This window comes from Protopterus annectens, chromosome 3.part0, assembly GCF_019279795.1.
Source record: "Protopterus annectens isolate FY-2018-M chromosome 3.part0, PAN1.0, whole genome shotgun sequence".
Lineage (NCBI taxonomy): Eukaryota > Metazoa > Chordata > Ceratodontiformes > Protopteridae > Protopterus > Protopterus annectens.
The window spans coordinates 1,149,510,003-1,149,517,502 of record NC_056731.1 but is presented as its reverse complement, the minus strand read 5'-3'; the positions used below and the strand labels follow the sequence as shown (position 1 = coordinate 1,149,517,502).

General features: G+C 40.3%; 1 protein-coding gene across 1 annotated transcript in view; it reads left to right on the top strand.

Annotated features, from left to right (window-relative positions):
- The first annotated feature begins 5,848 nt into the window (after positions 1–5,848).
- Positions 5,849–7,500, top strand: part of GREB1L (GREB1 like retinoic acid receptor coactivator) — a 3,215,862-nt gene continuing 3,214,210 nt past the window's right edge. Inside the window, exon 1 of the mRNA XM_044065377.1 lies at positions 5,849–6,033. The gene's annotated coding sequence lies outside the window, so the exon portion shown is untranslated. The remainder of the gene's footprint in view (positions 6,034–7,500) is intronic.

The window sequence follows — 7,500 nt, the reverse complement described above, 5'->3', positions numbered from 1 at the left end:
TCATAAGTGATAATTTGATAAAGATGTTTCTTTAAAAAAAAAAAAAAAAAAAGACCTGTTTCTGGTCCCAAGAAAGATGACTTATGGAGGTCAGTATTAACCTGTCAATGCTAATCAAGTGCTGAAAAGTTCTGTAATTTAAACTGATAGTTTTGCAGGCCCTTTTGCCTCTCCTCTTCCCTCAGACCTTCATGGTTACTCTGGATCTGGAAAATGTTTTGCTTCTCTTCTGCCTAGTGCAGAGGGAATAATCATTTTCTACAAACACTGTGCTTTCTCCAGTTTTTAATATTTTCCCTTCTACCATAATTTTGTCAGAATCAACTCTGTCTGCTGGTGTAATTGCATCTTTACTAATATAGGTCTTGGCTGCTTTCTCATGGTCAGGTTTGCAGCATATATACTGTGTGCCCTTTCCGTTAACGAATTCTGTTGTGGAACACCAGCCCAGATGCTAATTTGTGCTTTCATAAAATTAACACTGTCTGTTCCTTCCAGTTTCTGTGGTACAGCAGAAAATCTCAGGTTTTCTCAAGGTGCTCTGTCTTCTAACTCCCTTTTTTAAACCATTCTTCTTGAGAAGTCTGATATTCAGACAGCTTTTTATTCATGTTGACCTTTGACTTTTGCAGTTTTATCATTTCATCTGAATGACTAGTTAAAAAGCTTCTATTTTTCCAGCTTTTTATTGTTTGAATTGATGATTTCCTTCAGTGTTTAATTTTCATCTCCTCTGAGTAAGCTTGATTTATTTTTTTCCCTCTAAATTACTGGAAGACATCTCTTGAATGAAAGCTGAAGCTTGAACTGCCTTTTGCCAAACAGCTACAGAATCATACAAAGATAATGTTTTATGCTTTTTTTTTTCCTGGTTGATTTTCTTTAAGGTTTTCCACATTTCTTTCTTTGCCAGAATTCAAACAGTATATTTACTAACCAGTAACTGAATTTTGCCAAAAAAAAAAAAAGTTTTCAATGGCACTCCCTTTCCTCAGTTTCTGTTTCTACACAGAGAGAGCTGAAGGTATGCTGTTGATCAGTGTGCATTCATCTTGGAAAATGGATTTGAAAAATCTTGACCTCCACATACTCATAGCCTCAGATTCAGTGTAGGAGGTGTTTACTTCCAGTTTGCTTCCTTGCCTTTTGATCAGTGTATTGTACCAGGATATTCGTAAAGCACCTGACTATATACCACTATTTAAAGGATTGTCTGATTTCAGGCACCAACCATAGAGGATCAGCAGACATCTCTGCAGTTTACTCTTACCTGCTTGTAAAGACTGGGGCGCTCTATGAACCTGAAAGAATCCCACCTGTTACTCGCAAGTCAAGTCCTGTTGTGGGCTGCTCTGAGGGATACTGTGAAACCAGAAGACATTTCTCCACAGAGAAGGTGCTTTCCCTGACCACATGCTTCACTTTTTTGTAGCACATCAATATCAGATTGCTGCAAATGAGTTCCTCTGAACAATAAACACATGCTCTCCTCAGTCCTGATGGACCTCAGGGAAGACTTCACATGAGGAAAATTCAATAGTGCCAACATGCCTAGTCCCTGTAGAGCCCCATTCCCTTTCTTCCCTTTGTCAATAAGGAACTCTTCTAGCGGGTACAACCAGTGAATCTCAACCTAGGGTCCCCACTCAGACTAGGACCAGATACCTAGACAGTTATCACAAACCCCTTGGACACGGTCTTGGGGCAGTGAGGATCCCAGGGAACTGTGGCAAAACTCACAGGAAAGGGCATGTCGGTGCAAAAAAATGATGGCAGTTATCTTGGCTGTCATAACCTTCAAAGGTGTTAACAGTCAGAGATCCAGCATATCCTAAGAGACAGCACAGCAGTGATGTGGAACGTTAACAAAGGGGGTGGGGGGTACTCGGATTTCTTGTGCAGGTTGGCCATGGAAGCATGGTACCTGACTCAGGAAGACAGCCATGGGCACAGGGAATTTTACATCTACTCGTAGGATACTGTTTTGGCAGACTGTTTCTGCAGAATAGAAGCAGATCCTCATGAATGGATACTGGATAGTGATTTTGGTTTGGATTTGATCCATAGATGGGTTGTACCAGAAGTGTACATTTTTTTTTCTTCTCAAAAAAGGCAGCTGAAAATATTTTGACCAGGTCAGTAATTATAAACTGCACTGGCCTGGGCATCAGATGCCTGATACCTTCTTAATATGCTGAGCAGACCCATTTCTGTTATTTTTCTCCAATCCCACTTTTCCTTGTGGTAATACAGAATATAAATAGCAGGCCAGAATCCCACATACAGCTCCATTTTGGCCAAGAAAGAAAAGAATTTCCCTCCTGAGTTTGGAAAGAACTCAACATGTTCTGCTGCCTCAGCATGTGAGCCTCTAGACCCAAAACGAGTGATCACTCACACAACCAATCCTAAACATCCTAATGTTGATATCTTGGCTGATCTGTTCCCCATCCATCCTGGGTACATGTTTTCCAAGGATAGGTTTTTGATTTTAAGTAGTGCTAGGACACCAAATATACAAAAGATGTACCTGGAAAAATGGACCAGATTCTCTCTGGTGCTACAGGAGGGGTCTGCACACTAGTCAAACTTTGATGTCCATAATCTTCAATCCCTGTCAGATCTTTGCAGATAGGATTGTTTTAATGCCTTAGCAAATGTGTGTCTGCAGTTTGACTGCCTACCTTGGGATGTCTTTTTTTTCTTTACCAATAAAGCAGTTCCTTAAGGGGTCCTACATTTGAGAGCTACCCAAAAAGGAACTCCATCATCCAACATCACTTATGCTCTAGACACTAACTTTACCACCTTTTGAGCCACCTAGTTGTTCACCCCTCCGGTACCTGACCAGGAAAAACTGTCTTGTTAGTGACCTTCACTTTTGCCAAAAAGAAATCCTAGCTGCTGGCCTTGATATGCAGACAAACTTTTCTCATCCTTCTGTAAGGATATTGTAACGCTCCTCCACAAAGTGATGACAGAACTGTGGTTCTGTCTTGTTTTATTTAAAAAAAAAAAAAAAGTGAGAATCTCTAGTACCCTGCATGTGCATAGACAACAAAAATTTTACCTTGAGAGGCTTAAGGGAGAAAGGAAATTAGACCATTTATTCAGATCCTTTAAAAATGGTGGGTAGGACAAGATTGTCTCAAAACAAACCATCTCTTGATGATAGGCTCATTGCATTTGCTTCTTTTACTCATTCCATGGCAAGATTGTAAAGATGCATGTGAGGGCATATCCTAGAGCTGCATCAGCTGTTACTGCTTTCTTGGTGCTAAAGCCAATATAGACCATTTTGGAAGTAGATACCTAGTCTTCTGTGTATGCCTTCTGTAAGCACTATAACCTGAATGTTATCTCTCGAGTCAGGGTAGGAGATGCCATAACCAATCCTATAGGGACCACTGTAGCAAACACCTTCTCTGGTCTAGCCAACTGCTGGTTCCTGAGTTCTGGGGATCTTAAATATAATCACTACTGCAGCAGTGATTAATATAGTAAACATAAAACAGTTGGTCTTAAGGAACGTGGCATAACTGCAGATGCTTGAATGTGTTCACTATTCCAGTAATATTTCCCTCCACCCCTCGTCCTCCTTTCCATTGAGCATACTGGGATTGGGATGTGTTTACTTCCTTGTTTGTTCTCCTTACAGTCTATCACTCCCCGACATTGCTGTAGAAACTGGAGAGGTAGCTTTTGGGGTTCTTCTGGTTGGACTCCCATACATGGGAACTCTTGCAGCCTGGGAGGCACATGTTGTGGTCTCAACTTAGGTCCTGGAATAGTGGCAAGAAAGAGCTAAAGATGATGTGGGTGAATGCCTCTCCTTTAACACAGCTGTGCTGACCTCCATGTGAGAGGGTTTCCACCCAGCCTAGAGGGGGAAGAGTACTAACATGTAGAAGCTGTGCCAGCACTGGATCTTCTGCAGCAGAGGTTGCAAGTATTATCACTACTACAGCAGTGAAAATACTCAAATCTGCAGTTAAAGCACAGTTGTGATAGGTACTTCATTTGTTTGTTAATTTTTTGTGTTTCATATTAGTGACCAGAATTTTGATGTGGGAATGCAAAGTCTGATGAGTTTTCTTTTAAATGTTAGTATCACTGTTGGAGCCTTTCTTCCCAGGCCTCTGCTGAAAATGGGTCCTGTGCCTAGTTGGACTTTCCCCAATAAACAAAAGCAATCAATAAGTAAGTGTGGGGAAGAGATGTTTTGGATGGTTCTTTATGTAGTTTGTGTGCCATGTGGTAACATTTGGGGGGAAAAAAGTCATAACCTCCACACTACTGATCTGCAGTGGAAGAAGCTCAATAACAAGCGGCGTGATAGAATACGAAAGTCACAATACATGAGGACATACAAAGAAACACTTTTCCTAGCCTTTCCTCAAGTGCAGACTTAATATTGTGATACGACTCGCCCCAGACTGCTTACACTTAAAGTAGTAGTAGTACATCAGATACTTATTATGTGGCAAAACTCTTCTGAGTGTCCGTCAGTGGCTTTAACTGTTGTAAAATGTTTGTTATGGCAGCAGGTTTGTTCAGGGTCGTCCTCCTCTTTTACCTATGTCTGTCTTCTTTCAGCTTATCCCGGTTAGGGGTTGCCACAGCGGAACTCTGGCCCGCTAATGTTTGGTAGTGGATTTTTACGTGCCGATTTACCAGCCCTGACGCGCACAACCTTCAACGAAGGCACACCCATTCACGCATGCCTCCACACAGAAGACGCTCTAGCTGAGAATCGAACGCGACAACGTCTTGCTGTGAGGCGACAACGCTGCCGCAGCACCACATCTACTTCACTCCACCTTTTTGGTGGCGACAAAGGCTCCAACAACTGTCTGGAGCTGCCATTGTGTCCATTTTTTTGTTTTGACTGCCTTTGGAGCTTCTTTGGTTGTGCTGAATTATTTAATTTTATTTACTTTGATTGGGTGTAGCCTGCACACCTTTTTCATGGTCTTTGGTTATACCTATTAATGTGATTCAGTGAAGAAAATTGTATTTATTACTTTAGTTGTGTGCATGCACATTAGACACATGTGGTAACAATAACCTGTTTTTAAATAGAGCCATGAAATATTATGTGCCTCACTGCACTTAATTAAACTTGCAGTGATTTATCAAGTGTAAGTGAGCAGGTTTTGTGCATGATTGTGTGTCTGGGGACAGAGGGACACTGACAGTTTTAAGGTCAGACTTGGGAAAGAACTGAAGGACATGTTCAGAAATACAGCTGAGCTGTATTTGAAAAGTAGAGGGCTGGTTGTTCACAGGTCTGTATTTGTATTAAAGCAGATATAATAAGGTTGCTGTAGTACAACTACAAACTGTAACCTGTACTCAAGTTTTCAGAAGCACCGTTTAGTTTGTATTTCATTTTGTGCTAACCAGATAAAGACCACCCCCCCCCCCAAAAAAAAAAAAAAAACATACCCTCACTGTCAAGACCTATAGTGTAGGAAGAAGCAATCTCTGTGATGAGAATCTGACAGTAGCTGCAGTTAAGAATTAAATATGCAGCCATGTGAGTTTATGCAGATATTATTGTTATTATAATTGAAGCACAGGCTGCAGTGTTTCCCTGTGCTCTTAGTAGATGGTGTACATTGATAGGTGCTCTGGGTAGAAAACTGAGTTTAGCATGGGATTGTTGAAACAGCAGGAGTTATCCTTAAACCATTTGACTCCACCCATGCTTCCCATTGAACTGTGACTTATAGCACTATAATAGACTTGTAAACTAAATTGCTGACAGTCTTTACTCCATTCTTAAGTGTTGCCTAGTTGCAAAAAATGCTGATAAACTCTTTTCTTTCTTTTTTTCTTCAAGGGAGAAACTTGAATGTACGACCATCTGTCCTGAGGAGGCGGAGTTCTAAACTTGCCTTTTGTTTCCCCAAGAACAATTAAGTAACCTTGCTGCAGATAAGAATGGTGCTGGTGACATTGCCCTGAATCCGCACAGTTTATTGACCATCTTGAATTGCTGTTTAGTATTTAAAGGCTGGAATCTTTGAGGTCAGTGTAGTAACATATTAGAATTGTCTTAGCCTCTTCAGAAACGGTTATCAAAACATCAGTTATGTATTTGGGTACATTGCATTGTTCTTTGTGTAGTACTGAAAGTTGGCAATTTGTGTAGTCTATGCTTTGCGAGTAGGATTGGTTATATATCAGAATTGTTTTGTGAGGTGTGTGTAGCTGAACTTTTTTTTTTTTTTTTTTTTTAAGACCGCCTCAGGTAAATGTATGCGACCTGAGTCATACCTCTCAGCTGTATACATTTTCAAAGAATGTCCAGATTTTTGCATCATATTTTTGGACAATTTCTCATAAAATTGCGGTTTAATGGCAAATTGACAAATCTTTGCCTGTTGAAGTCCGATAATAATGACAGACATTTGAGTTTCAAACTTCATACCCTTCAGAAAATAAAACCTGTTATATCAACTTTATAAGTCTGCAAAAGCAGCATTTAAAAAGTGTCCCTATTTTGAGGCCTTGTCCCTCACTACCTATGGCTTTGTCCAGATTTCTTGCTCTAAGAGGCTGAGAGGTGTGTCCTGAATTTGGTTTGTTTTTCTAAGGACAGTTAAAAATAATGTTTTAATTTACTGATCTACTTAAGTAGCTTTGTGGTGTTTGTCAGCCCATCAGAGAAGTTCAGTAGCTAAACATAGTTCCTTTTTCACAATGTTTCCCTGATAACAGTTTTAGAATTTTAAACGTTTCAGCAGTCTGTGCCATTTCAGAATTTTTCTAAACTTAACATAAACAAGTAAAGCAAGTTTCAGGAAGGCTCCCTACTGAAATGTCGGCATCTTAATCCAGTGCCAACAATGAAAAAAGGAGAGAATATCGAATAGCACTCTTATCTTTTAAGCTTGTTTTTTGTGGGTGGCATGCACCCTGCAACCCCTGAACTTGTATATACCAGCTCTGAGATCACCTTACCTTGGAGAAAAGGGAATATTCTGAGAAATGGTCATCTCTGACTTTGTATATACAACTCACTTTGGTCTCCGTATATCACGATTTAAAATGGTTACTTTGAAGAAGCTATGTCAAAGATGGCATAATGGTTAAGGTATTTTATTATTTATCTCACAAGCAAGGAAGAGATAAGAGGGTACGATTCTCACCAAAGGAAGTTGGGTAGGCTTAAAAATTACCTCCAAGGGCAGCAAGCCTAGTACTTAACCATGAATGCTCTCATCTGAGTTTTAATTTTCTTGTTCTTAATTTCTAGGTTTTTGGACAATGAGAGAAAAATTGTGTGTGCGTGTGTGTGTGTGTGTGTGTGTGTGTGTGTGTGTGTGTGCGTGTGTGTGTGTGTGCGTGTGTGTGTGCGTGTCCTGTTACAGTAGTGTAATAAATCCTTTTCTCCTTCTTTAGTCTGTCAGCTTAGTAAATAAGGCAGTGGATCTGAGTAAGAGATCAGATTGCTGCAGATGCCTGTCTATTGAGTGATTGCAAAAGGCAGCC